At 40.8% G+C, this 19,612-nt stretch overlaps 2 long non-coding RNA genes across 2 annotated transcripts; one reads left to right on the forward strand and one right to left on the reverse strand.

The window, feature by feature from the left end:
- Positions 1-573: 573 nt before the first annotated feature.
- On the reverse strand, positions 574-18,320 carry LOC135313691 (uncharacterized). The gene is made up of 3 exons (XR_010373230.1): positions 18,274-18,320; positions 14,288-14,438; positions 574-756 (listed from the first exon to the last, which is right to left on the reverse strand). It is a non-coding gene; the product is annotated as an uncharacterized LOC135313691 (long non-coding RNA).
- LOC135313690 (uncharacterized) lies at positions 13,905-15,969 on the forward strand. The gene is made up of 2 exons (XR_010373229.1): positions 13,905-13,962; positions 15,022-15,969. It is a non-coding gene; the product is annotated as an uncharacterized LOC135313690 (long non-coding RNA).
- Positions 18,321-19,612: the final 1,292 nt, after the last annotated feature.

The following is a 19,612-nucleotide window of genomic DNA, read 5'->3' on the forward strand; positions in this document are numbered from 1 at the left end:
ATGAAACAAGCGGACTCGTACCCAGGACTGAAAATCTGACCTGCTGTTATGGAAATCTCGGATTCTTTGCACAACAGAGAATTAAGCCTGTTTCCATTCCCAGAGTTTCTGGTGTTGTTTTTGATTTAGAAATTGCACTTCCTAATTTATAAAGATCAGGAGGTCAGTGTTGTTATTGTACTATCTTTCCCATAAGCTGCCTCTTTATGTTTTACCATTTGTGAACAAAACCACGCATACTGTTATTTTTCCAACTCCCAAGATATTACCCATGACCATTTTAACTACTCAGAAAGTGGAGGAAAGATTTTCCTTTGAAAGGGTAATGAAATTTCGAAATGACTAATTATGCATACCATCTCTAGATCTCTGAGAACTTTATCAAGTGTCATCTTTCTGCTAAGCAAATGGAAAACCACAACTTAAAGATAGAATATTTTCTAAAAATACAAAATAAAGATATGAGCAGAATCCTTGCCCTGATCTGGTGCCATATTTAATGAATTACAGTTTATGGAGATTGTCATGTGCCTCAGATTTCGTCCTCACCTGCCAAGTGACACTCACCATTAATGCTCAGAAACAAAACTGGCATTCCCATCAAGGTCTTGGTGCCTTTGAAACCAGAGTTGTCCCACCAGAGAGTGAATCAGTAAATCTATTTGAAGCTTTATGCTGTTGATTCTTTAGACCTCTGCCAAGGTCCAGATAGTGCAGATCACTAGATTCAAACTTTCTACACTTTTGGCTGCATTTCTGAAGAAAAAAAAAAAAAGACACTTCTTAAATACAGGCACAGTGTACAACACAGTTCTGAGGATGCGATTAAGTAAGATTCTCATAATGGTTAACATCTCTGAAAATTTGCATGAGTACAATCTACAGAGAGCTTGTGTTGGTTTTGTCTGAGAAAGGGTTAATTCTCTTCACTGCAATGCCTGTAGTGGTCGGGGACCTTTCCGGCTTCCCAAGCTCTGCCACGTGGGCGGGAGGCTGGGAGGGGCGGGGCCACAGCCAGGGCAGCTGACCCCGACTGGCCAATGGGACGTTCATCCCATACCACGTGACGCCGTGACCAGTGCATTAATGGGGGCAGTTGGTGCATAGGAGTGGTTGCGGCTCAGGGACTTGTGGCATTGGGTCGGTGGGCGGCTGTGTCATGTGTGGTTTGTTTTGGTGGTTCAGTCCCCATCCCCCCACTAGGTTTCATGCCTCTCATTGTTTTCCTTTCTATTGCATTGTTGTTGTTTTATTTTAATTATTAAACTGTTCTTATCTCAACCCATGAGCTTTACGCTTCTGATTCTCTCCCCCTTCCCACCGGTGGGGGAGTGAGCAAGTGGCTGTGTGGGGCTGAGTTGCTGGCTAAACCACAACAGTCTTTTTTGGCACCCAACGTGGGGCACAAGGTTTGAGATAATAACAGCTGCTGGTCACAGCACCATGTTCTTGTTTTTGCAGTTCATGTTAAAGATTGGTGTTGGTTTGTTTAGTCTGCTGTGTTCTGCTGTGATTAGTAATGCTTTGCCTAAGAGATTTGTTATGCAAACACTGGTTTTCAGCTTCAACCAGTATTTGGGGTTTTTGCTGAAACTGTTACTGTACGTTGGATACCATCTTGTTGAGGCGATTAGCAATTATACCTCCTCCTCTGAGAGATTTTCTATGGAGGAAGTATGGAATGGTATCATTGCAACTTTCTTCTATGATGTCTCCGTCTTTATTACAACAACCTTTTTGTATCTTGAACATCCTTGGGTAGATAAGATATACTTATTGCTAGCTTTTGGGCATGTTGTTTTGGTTTTGACTAAGCAACTTAAGAATATCACCCAGAAATCTGCCCCAAGGCTTGATAGCTATGAGTGGCAGGGCATGTGGGATAGCATGGGCAAATACCTAGGGCAGTGGGCACCCCCAGTGTTTTGGAGTTTCACCCCTGAACAAGTGCAGAATCCTGAAAAACTAGTAGAATATTTGGAGAAGGTATGTTGTTACGCTGGGAACTCCAGAGAGACACAGATAACTGCAACGTGCTGGGGCCTGGCCCATGAGTACCAAGCCCTGCTCAACAGTATTCAGTGCTCCCAAGGGGAAGAGGTCTCTGGATTGAAAGGCAAAGTGACAGGCACTGCGGTCACTCAAACCCCCAGGACAAGCACTGTGGCTACTCAAACCCCCACAACAAGTACTGGAGCTGACTCAGAGGATCAACCCGTGCCAGTATCAGTCGCCCCAATACACAAGTCGAAATATTGGAAGCGGACGTCAACTCATTTAGAACGGGATGATGAAGAAGCTGCTCCGATGCTGGGATAATGGGGCCAGTAGCCTGGAATTAGTGGGAAAAGAACCAAACAACTGGGATCCCTTTCTGGGGAAAGGAGCATTGACAAAGCAATTAGAAAAGGGGCACAAGCCCTCAGCCTCTGGAGGCTACTCCTGTCAGGTGTGAGAGAAAGGTACCCCTTCAAAGAAGATGTTACATATTGCCTAGGAAAATGGACAACCATGGAGAAAGGCATCCAGTACCTAAGAGAATTAGCCATGCTTGAGGTGATTTATGGTGACCTGGACAATCAACAGTCATCCAAAGTTCCAGATGAAGCCGAGTGCACACGACCCATGTGATGGAAGTTTGTATGGAGCGCACCATCCTTGTATGCAAACTCATTGGCAGTAATGTCCTGGAGACAGGATGAGGCACAAACAGTGGTGGAGGTGATTGATAAACTCCAGGATTATGAAGCAAATATCTTTTCCTCACTCATCTCTGCAGTGGAGAAACTATCCCGAGAGGTCCAGCAGCTCAAAGAAGATCTGTCCTACTCCCCACCTCTACAGAGTAGTGTCTCAGCTGTTAGGAATAAGCGTCCTTTTGCTCGAAGGAGAGGATACACACCATGGGCCACCCTATGGTTCTACCCGCGTGACCACGGAGAGGACAGGAGGTAGGATGGCAAGCCTACCTCGACCCTAGAGGCACAGGTACGTGAGCTGCAAGGAAGAACAATCACTCAGGGAGGTCCTTCCAGGAAAGCTGCTGCTCCAGTTTGCAGCGAGCAGCTCCCCAGACAGAGGAGTAGAAGTGCTGATTTTATTTCTGAGCTTAATAGAGAGACTCTTGATTCACATTTACAGGAAGTGAGTTGCGAATGCCGTGATCAGGACTAGAAGGGCCCTGCCTCCAGCCGGGTGGAGGAAAGGGGTTATAACTGGCCTTACTGGACTGGATCCAATGGCCTGGCACATCCGATCCACAGGATTATAAAGCTTTAATGGACACTGGGGCACAGTGCACCTTAATGCCATCAAACTATATAGGGACAGAACCCATCAGTATTGCTGGAGTGACAGGGGGATCCCAAGAGCTAACTGTATTGGAGGCCAAAGTGAGCCTAACTGGGAATGAGTGGCAAAAGCACCCCATTGTGACTGGCCCCGAGGCTCCATGCATCCTTGGCATAGACTACCTCAGGAAAGGGTATTTCAAGGAACCAAAGGGTACAAGTGGTCATTTGATATAGCTGCCTTGGAGACAGAGGAAATTAAACAACCGTCTACCTTGCCTGGTCTCTTGAAGTACCCTTCTGTTGTGGGGTTGCTGAGGGTCAAAGAACAACAGGTGCCGATCACCACCACAACAGTGCACCGGTGACAATATCGCACCAACCGAGACTCCCTGATTCCCATCCATGAGCTAATTCATTGACTGGAGCGTCAAGGAGTCATCAGTAAGATCCACTCACCCTTTAACAGTCCCATATGGCCAGTGCGGAAGTCTACTGGAGAGTGGAGGATAACAGTAGACTGTCATGGCCTGAACAAACTCATTCTACTACTGACTGCTGCTGTGCCGGACATGTTAGAACTTCAATAGGAACTGGAGTCAAAGGCAGCCAAGCAGTAGGCCACAACTGATATTGCTAATGCTTGCTTCCCAATCCCTCTGGCAGCAGAGTGCAGGCCACAGTTTGCTTTCACATGAGATCATCGTGTGGGGCAACACAGCGGAAGAAGTTTTTGAGAAAGGAAAGAAAATAGTCCAAATCCTTCTGAAGGCCAGTTTTGCCATAAAACAAAGTATGGTCAAGGGACCCGCACAAGAAATCCAGTTCTTGGCAAGATGGATGTCATCAGATCCCAATGGATGTGATCAACAAAATAGCAGCCATATCTCCGCCAACTAGCAAAAACGAAACACAAGCTTTTTTAGGTGTTGTGGGTTTTTGGAGAATGCATATTCCAAATTACAGTCTGACTGTAAACCCTCTCTATCAAGTGACCTGGAAGAATAATGATTTCAAATGGGGCCCTGAGCAACAACAAGCCTTTGAACAGATTAAACAGGAAATAGTTCATGCAGTAGCTCTTGGGCCAGTCTGGGCAGGACAAGATGTAAAGAATGTGCTCTACACCACAGCCAGGGAGAATGGCCCTACCTGGAGCCTCTGGCAGAAATCACCAGGGGAGACCAAGGTAGACCCCAAGGGTTTTGGAGTCATGGATACAGAGGGTCTGAAGCCCCCTGTACTCCAACTGAAAAAGAGATATTGGCAGCATATGAAGGGGTTCAAGCTGCTTCAGAAGTGGTTACTGAAGCACAGCTGCTCCTGGCACCCTGACTGCCACTGCTGGGCTGGATGTTCAAAGGAAGTGTCCCCTCTACACACCATGCAACTGATGCTATGTGGAGTAAATGGGTTGCAATGATCACTCAGCGGGCTTGAGTAGGAAACCCCAGTCACCCAGGAATCTTGGAAGTGATCATGGACTGGCCTGAAGGCAAAGATTTTGGATTATCACCAGAGGAGGAAGTGATACGTGCTGAAGAAGTCCCCATATAACAAACTGCCAGAAAATGAGAAGCAATATGCCCTGTTTACTTATGGGTCCTGTCGCCTTGTAGGAAAGCACTGGAGATGGAAGGCTGCTGTATGGAGTCCTATATGACAAGTCACAGAAACTGCTCAAGGAGAAGGTGAATCAAGCCAGTTTGCAGAGGTAAAGGCCATCCAGCTGGCCTTAGACATTGCCGAACAGGGAAAGTGGCCAGTGCTCTATCTCTATACTGACTCCTGGATGGTGGCAAATGCCCTGTGGGGCTGGCTACAGCAGTGGAAGCAAAGCAACTTGTAGTGCAGAGGCAAACCCATCTGGGCTGCCACAAGATATTGTGGCAAGATATTGCTGCCCGGGTAGAGAACCTGGTTGTAAAGGTACATCACGTAGATGCTCACGTCCCCAAGAGTCAGGCCACTGAAGAACATTGGAACAACGGCAGGTAGAACAGGCTGTGAAGATTGAAGTGGCTGAGGTGGATCTGGACTGGCAACATACGGGTGAACTGTTTCTAGCTCAGTGGGCCCATGACACCTCAGGCCATCAAAGGAGAGATGCAACATACAGATGGGCTTGTGATCGAGGGGTGGACTTGACCATAGACGTTATTGCGCAGGTTATCCATGAATGTGAAATGTGCGCTGCAATCAACCAAGTGAAGCGGGTAAAGCCTCTGCAGTATGGGGGTCGATGGCTGAAATATAAATATGGGGAGGCCTGGCAGATTGACTATATCACACTCCCACAAACCCACCATGGCAAGCGCCATGTACTTACAATGGTAGAAACAATGACTGTCTGGCTGGAAACGTCTCCTGTCCCCCACGCCACTGCCCGGAACACGATCCTGGGTCTCGAAAAACAAGTCCTGTGGTGACATGGCACCCCAGAGAGAACTGAGTCAGACAACGGGACTCATTTCTGAAATAACCTCAGAGACAGCTGGGCCAAAGAGCACGGCACTCAGTGAGTGTATCACATCCCCTGTCACGCACCAGCCTCTGGGAAAATTGAAAGGTACAATGGATTATTAAAAAGTACACTGAGAGCAATGGGGGGTGGAGTGTTCAAACACTGGGATACACATTTAGCAAAAGCCACCTGGTCAGTCAACACAAGGTGATCTGCCAGACAAGCTGGCCCTGCCCAGTCAGAAATCTTACATACTGTGGAAGGGGATAGAGTCCCTGTAGTGCACATAAAAAATATGCTGGGCAAAACAGTCTGGGTTCTTCCTGCCTCAGGCAAAGGCAAATCCATTCACAGGATTGCTTTTGCTCGAGGACCTGAGTGCACTTGGTGGGTGATGTGGGAGGCTGGACAAGTCCAATGTGTGCCTCAGCGGGATTTGATTTTGGGCGAAAACAGCCAATGAACTGAATCGCATAATGCAAACTGCAATATAATATTGTATGTCATCCTTATGTTGTATCAATAATATCATAGTACAAATCTCCCAATCCATGGAAGATAAACTGATGAAACAAGCAAAGTGCAGCAGTGATGGAACGATGACTGACTCGGTATGTAGCAACCCAACACCACACACACCAACTCTCCTGCCCTGAAAGACTGATACGACAGATGGAGCCCAGAGTCACAGGTGCAGTGGTGCATGCCTGTAGTCCCAGCTACTTGGGAGGCTGAGCCCGCCGGATCACTTGAGCCCGGGAGTTCTGGGCTGCAGTGCACTATGCCGAGCGGGCATCCGCGTTAAGGCCAGCATCAATATGGTGAGCCCCGGTGAGCTGGGGGATACCAGGTTGACTAAGGAGGGGCAGTGCCAAAAAAGACTGTTGTGGTTTAGCCAGCAACTCAGCCCCACACAGCCACTTGCTCACTCCCCCACCGGTGGGAAGGGGGAGAGAATCAGAAGCGTAAAGCTCATGGGTTGAGATAAGAACAGTTTAATAATTAAAATAAAACAACAACAATGCAATAGAAAGGAAAACAATGAGAGGCATGAAACCTAGTGGGGGGATGGGGACTGAACCACCAAAACAAACCACACATGACACAGCCGCCCACCGACCCAACGCCACAAGTCCCTGAGCCGCAACCGCCCCTATGCACCAACTGCCCCCATTAATGCACTGGTCACGGCGTCACGTGGTATGGGATGAACGTCCCATTGGCCAGTCGGGGTCAGCTGCCCTGGCTGTGGCCCCGCCCCTCCCAGCCTCCCGCCCACGTGGCAGAGCTTGGGAAGCCGGAAAGGTCCCCGACCACTACAGGCATTGCAGTGAAGAGAACCCTTTCTCAGACAAAACCAGCACAGAGCTGTACTGCTCTTGATGTTTATGTTCCAAGCTAAATCAGGCATTGCAATGCAAAAGCTATCAACAAACTAACAGATTTCACTGACTGATAAAAAAAAAATCAGTACAAATATAATTGATTTTTTGCCCCATGCCTGTGCTTCTCAGTAAGCAAAGTTCCTTCCATTTTCATGATTCAAGGTCATTGCCTTAGGGAAACAACAGAAAAAGGATCTTGCCTGATACTTTCTATCAGTCTCTGCTCTGTTGCTTTTTAGCCTGGGGCGAACTCAAAAAAAAGTTTTATAGTAGTCTTCTGCTGGTGCATGCGTGCACGTTTGCATGGGTGCGACATGGATTTTGGAGAACAGTATGATACAGAACAAGCGCCCTGTAGGTTATGAATTATGAAAAAAGTACTGACAAGCATATTTACTTGTTCCACCTCACAAAAGAGAATAAAAGATCATTCCTTTTTAAACAGCCTTGTAGGTTTCTTTTACACACCCTTCACACACACAGCCAACTGGCAAGGTGCCTGGCTCAGGGATGTGGGGGCTGGAAAGCAAAAGACCCACTGACGACTGTTGCACCAGGAATTCACAACAGCACCTTGAAACATTAGTAGAAAAAGAAGCAGCAAATTTGCCACATGTTGCAACAGGTTGTCACATGATATAGCACTGTTGTGAGACCTTCATACTATTTTATAGTCACCTTCTGTTGTTAAATGGTGAAAACAGTGCCTGTGTGTTATGCCACTGCTGCACATCACTGTTTATGAACTTCTACTGGGACAGATCCCAACTATCCTCAAAGTTAGAGCTGCTCTTGCTTTCCATGTTAGCAGCTGCCTCCAAGACAGGTACCTCCTCCTGCCACACCAGGCTCCTGGCTGCTGCAGGTGTCATGCGCTTTGGCAGAACCAACTGTAAGGGCACAAATCATCAAGAAACATAAAAAAAATGGAAGCTGCATAGTATATTTGGTAAGAATTTATAACAACTACACTGTATAGTCTAAAAACTGACACCTGGAGATGTTAGCATAAAGAAGTTTTGAATGCCAGTACCTCTAATTTAAAATAAAAACTCACAAAACATATCATAGTAAAGCCTGAGTGTACCTACCCCTCAGTGCAGATGACATTATGATACAAATAAAACACTAGTTACAGAATTAAATTTGTTTGTGCTGAGGTAGCTACCCAAATCCCAGAGAACTTGTCGTCTAGTAAGAAGGCAAGCTATATAAAGTAACATATGGTCTGAACATGACCCTGCAAAAAGTTGGAGCTGGAGCATACAGGCATTTTTCAACACACTCACCATAAGTTCATGATAAAGAAGAGTATGAACAAGCTTAGTTAGCTATGCCCCATAGTACAAGGTGTGTGCATGTTAAGTGCAAACTTATGGCACCATCGTTTTGGTGATCAGAGGATTTTTGAATTTTAACTCCAAGCAGCTTTGTAATGATGAGCAGACCACGTTCAAAACTTTGACACTGGATTTTAGTGATATTCTTTTTTGTTAATGTACAAATAAAATGTCATGTAGGTGAAAACCCAACATATTTAAATCAAACATCCAGACATATGCAAGAGCTGGAGGAGGGAGGAATGGGGTCTTTTCTATTTATTTTTTAAAAACTTTTCAAAGTTAGAATGAGGTGACTTTTCAGAGCTTTTCTTTAAAACCTTATTGAAACACTGTTTTCAAGTAAATGACAGTTAGGTAAATTCACCTCACCAGTATCTTTGGAAAGCTGCAAAGCTCTCAGTAGCAATACTTTAATATTAATAAGAAGTTTCTAATATATTACTGGTAAAAATACATCGGTAGCATGGATTGCATTTTCTGCTAGGCAAAGAGTAAAAAATAATTCAAACCATAAGAATTCAAAGAATTTGACCTTGAATAACTTCTAATGTTATCAATCTAACAATGTGCACTAGTTTTCCTTTGGACCTAGTGTATTGGCTATTTTGGAGTACAACGAGCAAGCCAGTTTTAATCTATTTGTGCAGAGCTAATAACCCCTCAAAAGGGGAAAATTACTATTAGTCCTTCCCAGAAACATTGCATCTGGTTCTGTAGGGAACTGAGGTCTGATATTCTGCTATGTTTCAAACGAAAAGGAAATTTTGAAGATTCTTTTTAGAACAAATCAGAAGCCCAAAACATATAGATGCTCATTACGCAAACATTAAAGTAGATATGAATTACATTTATAGACACATCTAGGTCATTCGTTAGAATAATGAACTGAACAGTGGAAAGAATGCATAAACAAGCAAGAATCTTGCTCTACTTTTTTTTTTTTTCCTGCGGAAGAGTCAAGTAAAAATGGCATATGAAAGAAGTATTATTCTGTCACTGTAGAGTTATTCCCACCACTTCAGGAATGGCTGTGGGAAATTATGGTGGATGTAGAAGAAAATGAGAAGAGACTGTGTTCTGCAATTTTTAAATGGCTGAGTAACACATAAGCCAGATCCCTGAATACATCAAACACAGTATAAACATCACAGCCCTTTGATGTCAATACAAAAATACTTACCACCTTCCTTACTGTTGAAGCACTTTTGGCTTCCCCAAAGTTACGCTTATGTATCTAGGCTGGCTTGATCCTCTTGGGAATCCAGGTTCAAACCCATCCAAATTATGCTTTGCCAGGCACAAAAAAAGATTTTTTAAAAAAACTACCGTCAATTTGTCTCAAGAGACCTCCTACTAGGAGGTAGAAATAGGACCCCTAAATATATTGCTCTATTTCCAACAGTAGGAATCTGTAGCCGCCTCTGAAAGATAAGGCTCCCAACAGCATTTGGATATACCTGCCATTTTCATTCACTGCGTTTTCTTTTTTGGAATTTCTGATCTGGTTCTCACTCTGAGTACACATAATTTGATTAATGAAGAGCACCACTAACACCTAGAGTCAAGTTGGGCAAAAGGAAAAACCCCAACAGTAAGGTTTAAGATGAGCTATTCAGACCTGTGCTGCCTGAAGAACCTGCTTTCCAAACCCCTCAGCCCCTGCCCCCGGAGGGCTATAAAGCAATCCCACAGTCAGCCAGCAAGGCACAATTTAGACACCGCATCAACAAGTTACTACTTGGTTGACCCTGAAGGCTCTCAGCTATCCTGAGGGAATCAAGAGCTAGAAGTTGCTCTTTCTTTTACCATTTTAGAATTTCAGTCATCGCACTACTGATTTTTTCTTTTAACTGCTTAACACAATAAAAAATTAAGGAAATCTAAATCAGTGCTTCCTTGTGTGCTGCTATTTCACCGCAAGTACATCTGTAGCATGAACAGAGAAGTTTACCCCAAAGAGCTTACAGTATTTCTTCTTTGCCTTTTGCTTTGACAATTAGGATGAATTCAAATTAACTACTCAAGTTTCATGTTTTTAATGTTAATTTCAGATATAAGGAATATCCATGCTTTTAGGGACACCTTGCAATTTTTAAGCCGTAAGTATAGTAAAATGGTCTTAACATGAAACTGTAAAGTAAGTATTTTAAAATGTTCCTCTCGCATGTAATATATTCACACATTAATACAAATACTTTGAATATTTTCACTAGTGGTCTTTATCTTTAGACAGCTTTATTTCCATGAAAACGTGTTTGCCTGCAATGAGTTACCATATAACCTCTGCTGAGTTAACTGGGCAGTTCTGCCTTTTTGTTCTCCCTTCAAACATGACTAATGATAAGCATCAAAAGTATTACCTTTCAAATCAGAGAACTGTAAAAACAAACAGAGAGCATCAGCACACAGAGAGTGAACTAGCAAGGTGTGTAGGATGGGTCTTGCTGGAGTGACCAGGAAAAGGGATGCAGGGTCTGAGACTCAGGCTTTGGTAGGAACTGGATCAGGCAGTTATGCAGGCAAAGGTTGATATTTGAGCCATGGGCTCTGTGAATGGAAGGAAAGTATGACCTCAGATCACACTAGGACAGAGCAGAAACGCAGAAGGGCTGACACTTCAGCCCTGCCAGCTCTCCTGGAGCCCTTCTGCTCTGGGAGCAGAGAGGCATGGTGGGAGCGTGCAGGAGGGCTGGAGCGACTCTGCTGCTGCCTCCTGTCTCTAAACTCATGGGGCAAAGCCAGCAAAAACAGAGCAGCACATTTTCTTTAGCACATGACAATCTCCACCCATGGAACTGAGCTGGAGTGAGACACTTTGACAAATTAATAAATGAAACACGATGTCTGAAATAAATTAATATAAGGACCGACCCATTTGTGCTCCAGAACACACTCTGGAATCATATAACCCTATAACAAAAACAGTTCTTGGACCTTTAGCTTTTGCAATTTAGTGCATCCAGAAGTTCAGGGATATGCAAGTTTTGAGCTTTTAAAAACTTTCTTAATTAAAAGACCTTGGAAATTAGGTGTGGTTTTTAATTGCATCGATTTTTATAATGATAAAACTATATATTTGAATATCAGACAAATAACTTATTTTCATAATGAACAGGACAATAACAGTTACATTTCTCTGCACTCTTGAGAGCCAGCCTATTTATTTATATATTTTTATGTTTTTAGCATATTTGCTTGGACCAGATGTTTTTTCTTAATTGTCTTTGACTTATCTACCTGAACCTAAAATCCATTATTTGAAAAAATTAATCCCACCTTGTTGATCCTAATGACACAAACCAACTTTTTAAAAACATGCAGTTTCTTTAAGGTGTACCTGTCTTTTCTGCTTATTAAAAGTTTTTTTATACATAATATATTTTAAAACAATATGTTTTTATACAACATTTTTTATTATAAACTGGCCTTGCTTTTCAAAGGTTTGGTCTGTTTCATGAGATGACTGCCTCAGAAAGCATATTTGGATGTCCAAGTTATTTTCACAATTGTTAGTTACCCGTTCCCCAGTCTCTGTGTACTTTGGGAAGTACAGGGCTTGGACAGAGTCACAGATATTGAGCTGAGACTCTGAAAAGCAAAAGAACCACTCACAAAATGACCAGCCAGTTACTTCAGACATTGCTGCAGCAGAAGCAGAGAGGTATTGATCCGTCTGCTAACCTTTCACCGATCCACTCACATAAGCAAATTTCTGGCATGTCTAGGAATAAAATGACCTTACAGTGAATCTCTTTTTCTGCATTTGATCTTCCTGAAGGACACGTTTATTTAAAAGATGCTTTGATGTTTTTTGAAAATTTATGACCAATGACTTGACTGAAAAACCGCCTGGAGATTTCTTTTATAGGACATGTATTTTTTTTGCAAAATTTCTTCATAAATTTATTAAAAGCAGAAATAACATGTGTAAACTCAGGGATTACTCTAACTCACCTGGATAAATTGGTATTTTTGGTGCTGCAGACATGAGCTTATGCAGTGAGGCAGAGAAACTTTTATGTTATTTAATAGGTTGCCCTTAGTTTATCTGAAAACCTTAAATTAATACATTGATTGATTAGTTACTAAATGCCTAACTAAAATCAGGGTGAAAGCAGGTTAGGAATTTGAATCAGGGTTGAATGTTTTTGAATTCTCAACTTCAAAAATCCCTCTGGTGATCAGAACACACAGAACTGAGCACTAATTCTGTAGGGGAGGGTTTGCAAAAGATGCTGGGTATTTCTCTGGAATGTTTGGATTGCAGTTCCTTTATCCTGGCCACACCTGCCTTTTCCATTCTGGGCTGAGTTTTACACCTCTGCCCTTTTCACTGTCCTGCACTGTTTTTTTTCTGCCTTCAATGTTCCTACTTTATATTTTCTATTCAGATAACCCAAGCAGAGACATAACTGGTATTTTTAAAGAAAACACTACTAATGCACCATTTCCTGCAACCTTTTCAATAAAAAGGTCCCTGGTATTTTCTAACTAGAAAGTTTCAGACTGTGGTTGACTGTGTTTTCTGAGCCAGTTAAAAAATCCAGGTAACTAGATATCTACATTGCATCTGCAAAATTAGCTTCTGCCTATTTTGGCATATATAAAATTATGATTTTGTTTATTATGCTTAATTATTTTTTTTTCCTAAAACCACCCATAGTAGTATCTGGACATAAAAATTAGTCATGAGTCCTCAGTTTTTGGTATCATAGTTCATCACTTTTCTCTTCCCTAATATGATAATCTTCACGTGGCCAAGAATCTTTTTTCTTACAAAACATTTCACTGTTTTCCTCTACAGTGATAATTATCAAATGTCCTTTTAGTACCCTTACCCAGCTCATTAAAAACCACTTTCCAGGCTTTTTTCCTACCTTCTGTGAAATTAAGCAGTATAACAATGTTTAAACACAACTCTTTCTGCATGGCTACAAAAGTTTACACTAAAGCTCCTCTCTTTTGTGGAAGTCTTAATGTAGAGACGCATGAAAGTTTTACAAAAATCATACAAAAGCTCTCACAAAAGTTAAGTAATTTCTCTGAAAGTATTTTTTTATTTTCCTGGAAGAAGTGAAAAATATTTTCTTCCTGACCTCACTATTAAATAATACACATTTTGTTATTGTACGCAGCACCTCTTTTACTTTCTGAATTCACGTCTAATGGAAGTACCACCAAAGCCCCTGTACAGTCAGCGAAACTGTAGACTTCATCAAAGAAAACAATGTAAAGTTTATAAAGTCCCATGAAAATTGATACATATGGAAAGTTTGCTGTAAATTAAGTTGGGAAGACTTGTGTAGAAAAAAACTCTGAATCTTCAGTGTTCTGTTTATTTGATATTGAGGTTTCATTGTTTACTTTACATCAGTCTGTGTTTACAGTGGGTTTGTGGACATTAGATTAGATGGCAATAAGATCTGTAAAAGCCTGGGAAAAAATGAATGGTTGACTTATTTCTAGAAAACTCTTAAACGGTAAGTAACATTCAATATTGTAATGGCTACTAAATGTGTGTTATAAATCAGGTGAGGCAAAAAAGTTTCTGCTGTTTCAACAGCTGAACAAAACAAAACAGTTCAGAATGAATCACTTTGGGTTTTTTGTGGTTGGGGATTTTTTTTCAGCTATAGGGTATTCTTTTTAAGGTACTTATGTCCAGAACTCCCGCCCCATTCCGCAGAGCCTAAAAGAAACGGACTAGAATTTGCAGTTTGATGTCCTAGATTTATGTTCTATCTCAAATACAAAAATAAGACATTTTTATTATTATAACTAATATATTAGAAAATCAAAGCTCACTTTCTCGATTCAATGGAATGATTTGAGCTAAGGTCTCTCACTTTCTGGGTAAACGTCCTTCAAGGTGAACAAGGTATTTTGAAGTAAGTACCTCTTGGTTCCTGTTGTCAAACCTGACTTGCTCTCGTGGAGACCAAGCAATCAAGGTAACCTAGAAAGCAGTGATAGGAGAGGTTGTGAGTGACTGAATTAAAATTGTAACTGTTTGTAGAAATACCGTGTTTATAAATGTCGCAAACAATTACTTCTGTGTATAAATTATATTTAGCATAAACATCTTTTGACATTTAATGTGTTTTCTAACTGTGTGTGGAAACGGTGTTCAATTCTGTAACTGTGCTTTATATATGTATTTATGCTGGGGCTCTTTTTTTTTTCACCAAGGTTTTTGCAACAATTAAAGAGAACTGAAATATAATATCCACGGTATTAATAATACACAGTACGTGTCCATATGTTAGGCAACTAGTGGATAAACAGCAAAACTTAGAGAGGAGCAATTTCTGAGGTCTTACATCCTAACTGAGTCTTGAACAAGAAAAAGTTTCTCAGAATCCCCAAACAAAGACACTGAAGAGTTATTTAGAGACCTAACTGAGTGTTTTCTCCATTTTGGAACAGATCAGTTGCAGTTTGTTTGCAAATGCCTTAAAAGGTGGAGGAAAGATGAAAGAGCAGACCCTGGATATCAATACAGATATTAATATACCAAATAATTTGTGTTTCCTCTACAGCTTTGTGAGCAGAGCAGTAGAAGCTATGGACCTACTATGTATATCCAACTAGGAAAAGACATTAATATTTGATTCTGTAGAAACCTTATGCCCGAAAGGATTTTAAGTAGCAGAACAAACTATCATTTTTGTGATAGCACTGAGAGATCTTCTGGGGATCCTTAACTATCTTGTAATCTGCTACATTGATGAAAGGTTGGAGCCTGGTTTTGAGGACTGAATCTCATTAAGATTCTACTGGTGGGAACACAGTAACTGTAAATCAGTCAAAATCCAAGAAGCATCAGCCCTTTTGCAGGAAAAGAGAGCTGAATCAGGATTGAGACAGTGTGGGAGATGGCCCATAGAGCCTTATCACCATATTGTTACAGCATCTTGCAGACAAGAAAAGCTCTGGTCTGGGGACTATGTTAATAAAGACAATGCTGAGAGAGAGAACTATGTTTCTGAACAGTTTAAATTGTTAATTTTACCCTTTATCCTGTTCTACCACCTATAGAGTGAACTATGAAAGTTCTGGTGCAACTGAATTAGATGAACAATTGAAGAATTAACTTTAAAAAGTTTTTTAGTTTTGATGTAATTTTAAGCCAAAAACACTGGTTGCGGTCTCTGTCTGAAAGAACGTGCAAAATCTCCCAGTCTTTATATTGGCTAAGTTGAACAGGACATGCAGAATTCCTTCACAGAATTTGTGTCTAAACCGATAAATCCTGCTTCGCTTTGTACATGGCATAAAATGCCAATAACCAAAGAATTAAAAACTGCACTGTGGTGCACAATCATGCACTGGCAGAGGGGTCAACTAGACGACCTAAAGCTGACCCTTTCCACTTCTATTCTCCAAGATTAGGTAAGTATACTCATGAGAGTAGTCTTTTTATTAAAATGCCAATTGATGATGAGCTTGTTTGGAAAAATGTAAATTTTTGTAAAAGAGAGAAATAATTCTCCATGTGACTTGTGAGGTGTTGACACAGCATCTGATGGCATCCAGAGCAGTAGGCAACATCTACAGAAAGACCAAACCAGAGACCTGTTTTGACTACATAATTTAGCAAAACTAATAAATATTTCCCCTCTATATGCCAGGAATGGAACAAAGGAGAACAGTTTGACACATCAACTTTTTCAGTTTTCAGTAATCTCGGTAATATTTTGTAATGGTCATGTAATATTTGATACAAATGCAATGCTCTCCTTCACTTTTCTACTTTTATTAGGAATTTGGACTTTTAGCATCCTGTTACATGTGAAGACCAGTCACAATAATCCTTTGCCGAATTATATTAAAATGTTTCTTTCTGCATCTCTTCTTTGTAACAAACTAACAGGATGAAAAATGAAAAAGTGTCAGAAGACTTACAGGGATTTCTGGACTATTAAGATTAGGAGTGTAAAATCAAATTAAACTATCTGGTTACATTTAGCTTCATTGTTTTACTAAAGCAACTGTACTATTCCGATTGACATCTCCATTCAGGATGGCTGCTGGTCGTGTTCTCATGGCCTGGGTTAGAATCCACTAATTTAATCATTTCAGGAACTATTACATGGTAGATGCAAGCTTGTTTCTTGCATGGTACTTATCTTGCTTCTCAAAAGAAATGTGCCTTCCTGGGAAATAGGCTAGTGTTCACTTTGGATTATTTTCATTGCAAATAAGTGATGTAGAAATCCTTGTTAAATAATTTTGAAATTTTCTTAGATAAAATTCCTTCAATCTTTGTGTGTCCCCTGATTTACTTAGTCCCAGCCACTACCATGTGCTGATGTGAGCTGGCTAACACTTAAGGCAGGCACTGCCCGGTACATATCTCTAGTGAAATGTAAACAGTACTTGAGTGAAAGCAACAGAGAATTTGATGGACATGAGAAGGCTACAGAAAGATGTGAACAGTGTTACCATACTTCGATAATAATTTTTTTATGCAAATATGCTCTGATTCCGTCAGACTCTGTGCCATAGATGTTTCGATTCTCTGAAGATTTCCTACCTGCTTTTTATCTGGACTGCATAGTAATTGAGGAAATAGTGCAACCATTTTAGTTCCAAATGTCCAGAGTTTTACTGAAATGGGATAACTAAAAACTGCTTGTGTGCATTATGTTCCACTGATAAAATTTCCACTTTCTATTGCTCATGTAGTACTTGAAGTATAAACTGAATGTAATTGTACTCCAAGGTACAAAAGGCACAAGTCTGATCTTTCCTCAAAGACTGGGCAAAAAAAGAGCTACTAATGTTAGGATATGCTACAGCATGTTCTGTACATGATTTGGATGAAATAGGAGTGAATAAATTATTAGGCATTGCCATTTCCAGTTCCTACTTGCCTTTTTTTTTTCCCCACAATACTGTAAACCAAAAGCCTTGCAGATTTTTCCACATGCAAGCTTTATAACATTCATTACAGCACCACAAGCTGCTGGCAAGGACAATAATCTTCACCAGAGACAATGAATGGGTTCCTCTTTATTTGCAGATCCTGCCACACAACTGACTCTTCTTTTTTCTTTTCTTTTTTTTTTTTTTTTTTTTCTTCTTTAATTTCTGTACCATCATTGGGCCCTGTAGAACAGATTCTGGATTGGAAGACGTAAGGGCAGTCTTCTCAGATGGGGCCGTTCTGCAGCTGTGAGAAGCTATAGATGATAATGCACCGTGTTGAACTGTGCTGAACGATGGGTTTTCAACATTGAATACCATGAAAGAAGCAGCTGCTGCTGCCTGGTTTGGCAAGAAACATATTTACTAACTTAAAAGATTTCTAAAAGGTGTTGATTTAGAAAACAAGATTCAAAGTTTCAAAGTAATAGGACTACATTACAGAGTCATATCCTATAAATTTAAACAGTTAAATTAAGCTGCTTTTAATGAATATAAGGCAACATGATGTGGTCTTAAAGGATTGTAGTTCTTAGACCACATGTTTTCTTAGGGGATGTGAGACACTACCTAAGGGAAAACATATTTCCTGACAGCGTGGGTAGCATTAGATTTTATATTGAACCTCTTGTAAAGCTGTGTCACAGAAGCTGGTAAAAAACATACAGCTCTTAGCTTTGCTACCTAGTATTTCTCCTTGAATTGGTGTTGCTTTCTTTGTTAGAGAGTAATTCTCCACAAGGGTGGTCAAGGAATAAGATTTTAGTAAATGTATGTTTTACACCAGAGACCATCTCAGTGTCTGGGTATTTATGATCACTTAGGATGTAGGAGTTGTTTCTAAAACACACAGAGTTACTCACTGTGTGAGCGTCTTCATATTCACACTGAACAGTCCAGGAATCAGGAACTGAAAGTAAGTAAACATTGTTACACATTATTACATGGGTACTTATGCATCTGAATCTCCATAATGGGGATAAAAAAGACATGAACTCATCCAATGGATGATATTGCAAAACATTAAGCTGAGTATGAGTATAACAGAAAGTGAAAGGAGATACCTTGTCTCACTTCTGATGTTTGACTCCACGTAGAATTATGGTACAGGTGGGTAGGTTGGGAGTATATTTAAGTATATATAACTCTTAAACCAGAGGTGACGGTGAAACAACAACTTCACAATGGGAGAAGAGAATAAGTAACCAGCAGGGAATGTCAGACTATGGAAAACCCATTCCCTTAAAAAACAGTTGTTGTCACAGCTCAGTATTAACTAGTCATAAGGCTTATGTCAAAAGAGGTGGACAAAATTTTAAAACACAGACATGACATAAAGAACAAAAATGGCCAATTCAGTGTCTTCTCCTCAGGCAGATTAGATAAAAGTTCTACAGCAAAATGTACCAATCAGTTAATTGTAAGGAAACAGAACAGGACTCTTAAGTAACTCAGAAAACAAATGGTGTGAGATCTAAAAGTGGCTGACTACTAGCTTAACTACTTTTGGAGCAGGATTACTCTACTATCAAAATTGCAGGGGCTTAACACTTCTGTATTCTCAACTGTGCATCATTTAACCAGAGACTTGGTTGGAAACAAAGAAAACAAATAAAGCAAAACATCATTAGCCCTTTAGTCTTGTACAGAATGAGGAAGAGTATGAAACTGGTATATTCAGTAAACTAAAAGAACAGGCTGAAAATCTTTTCTGAAGTACAGCCTTTGGAATGAATTAAAATAACATACTGTGCATATTTATGTGGTCTGCGTCTCGCTCACTCTGTCTCCATAGCAAATTTCATCTGCTCTTGGCTTCTATGCAGGCAAACTGCTTCTTCATGTCCTAAGCTGATGACACAAAGTCATTATTAAAAATAAGTCTCAATTTTTCTCTAAGAGCTTCAATTTTAGTCTGTTTTTACATATTCTGATTTCTGCAAATTCCTTAATTGTGGAAAGAAAATACTATGTGTTATTCCTATCTAAGCACACCGATAACAGTAACATCAACCTTTCAAATGTCCTGGTCTTGTTCTTGTCACAATAACTGTGGTGTACACAAAGCCCTACAAAACTTAAGAACTCAGTACATGTTTTATTTCTGCAATCATAAATGTATGGTTACTATATTCTATACTTATGTATCCTCTATAGTATATAAATAATTTTCTTTATTCCCTCCCCATTCCCCTCCTAATA

The sequence above is a fragment of the Phalacrocorax carbo genome, chromosome 5 (genome assembly GCF_963921805.1).
Source record: "Phalacrocorax carbo chromosome 5, bPhaCar2.1, whole genome shotgun sequence".
NCBI lineage: Eukaryota > Metazoa > Chordata > Aves > Suliformes > Phalacrocoracidae > Phalacrocorax > Phalacrocorax carbo.